The sequence below is a fragment of the Benincasa hispida genome, chromosome 9 (genome assembly GCF_009727055.1).
Source record: "Benincasa hispida cultivar B227 chromosome 9, ASM972705v1, whole genome shotgun sequence".
Classification (NCBI taxonomy): domain Eukaryota; kingdom Viridiplantae; phylum Streptophyta; class Magnoliopsida; order Cucurbitales; family Cucurbitaceae; genus Benincasa; species Benincasa hispida.
In genome coordinates this window covers 61,751,873-61,753,938 of record NC_052357.1, presented here as the reverse complement: position 1 = coordinate 61,753,938, position 2,066 = coordinate 61,751,873, and positions in this window count along the sequence as shown.

Here is a 2,066-nt window from a genome sequence, read left to right as displayed (position 1 = left end):
CATGTGACTGATTTCTCTTCTATCTTTGGGTCAATACTGGCTTTCGACGCATCGCCTACACTTCAATATTGGTTGCAACTTGGTCACACAAGCTACAACACTCCCAAGATAAAAAGGGTGCCTGCAGAGACACAAAACTCAACAAATAATTAGCTGCCAAGTCCCCGACAACAGCGCCAAAAACTTGGTGACGGAAAATTAGATGTCAATTACTTGACAACTAAAGTTCCATGGACGCAATATGCGATGCATGTTCTTAAAGTATGCATTGATTATCATATGTCGGTGGTCATGCATTGGAATGACTATGCGTTAACAAATGTATGCGATGACCATGCGTTCCTGTCACAAGTTTTCTTACGCTCACACCAAGTATAATGCGAACTTAAGTTTCTCGGGTGATCCGAGATCGAACTCGGGGACTTGTAGCTGAATGTATGCGGTAATGTTCATGTGGCGGTTAAATAAAAGAATGACAGAGGGGTTGTTAAGCTAACACTACTCCTACTCCTAACTAACAGACAACGCAATGAGAATATGAATGAGAGGTAGAGACACAACAACTATTGACAGGAAGTAAATGGATGGAAAAATAGATAAAATGTGGAGATGTCTTCATTGAATACTGAGCTTGACCGCAAGGGTAACCTCAGCCAATGCAAGCTATGCAATCATGCTATATACACTTGAGCCTAATTTTAGGATGTATGTGATGTATATGCGATAGTGCTGAGAAGCCTATGCCTGCCTAAACCTCCATAACTACTCACGTGCTCTCGTCGCATGAGCATGATAGTCGCATACCACCGTATCCTACTTCAGGACACATGCAATATCCTATCTGTAGGATGTATACGTTGTGTAATAACAAACAGAGCTTATCTCTAAGTTCCCCATTCTTGCTTATGCATTCCAATCCACTCTCTCGAGTTTTAGATTTGGGTTTTAGACTACTCTCTTAAGTATGCCTAAATGATGAATGATGCACTCATAAGACCTGTCTCTTATACACATCTAGATGTGTATAAGAGACCTGCCTAAACCTCCATAACGCGCTCACGTGCTCTCGCTGCATGAGCGTGATAGTCGCATACCACCGTATCCTACTTCAGGATGTATGCAATATCCTATCTGTAGGATGCATACGTTGTGTAATAGCAAACAGAGCTTATCTCTAAGTTGCTCATTCTTGCTTATGCATTCCAATCCGCTCTCTCGAGTCTTAGATTTAGGTTTTAGACTACTCTCTCAAGTATGCCTAAATGATGAATGATGCGCTCATAAGACAAGGTAACAGCATAAACTTGGCTGACGTAAGATTATTCCTATCTCTAGTGAATACTTGCTTACATTGCTTAATGCGACCAACCACTACCCTCCCGGGCAGTTAGTTGTTGCTGAATTTACTCATAGATAAGTGTTGCGTCCGCCTATAGACATGCATTGCTACAGCTTCACGCTAAGCAAATAAGGTTTACTCACACACTCACGCAACACACACCTCCCCGTGGTTTGCTACATGCTTCATATCTCTAATCCACATGACTAAGTATGTGATACTCTAGCAATCTCACTAAGTGATGCAATGAAAATTAAGGATGCTAAGTAAAGAAAGATGGAGATGGAATCGAAGGAAACACAGAAATGCATTGAACACATAATGTATTAATTCCTTAATCACAAAATGTAATACAATAAAATATAAGAAAAGAAGAGAAAATGAAATGACCTACTAGAAGCAATGTCTTGCTTCCAGCAGATGTGTGTCAAGGCTGTCGGTGGTACCATGGAAGAGCGGTAGAGCTGACTCTCTCGAGATCTAACTCCGGTCGAAGGCTCCGGTCATCACTCAGAATGGAGGAAGAAGATGAAGAACTCTCAGGCTTTCTTCACGCATTTTTCTGGATCACAGGGATAACCCTAGATGGCAGGGATAATCCCTGGACAAGTTGAAATTCTACTCAGCGGCCTCTATTTATAGAGCTTGGATCACCGACAACATTTATGGAATGCTCTGATTCTAAAATTCGTTGTGTGTTAGTCCTTTTCTGAATCTCTACTGCTAA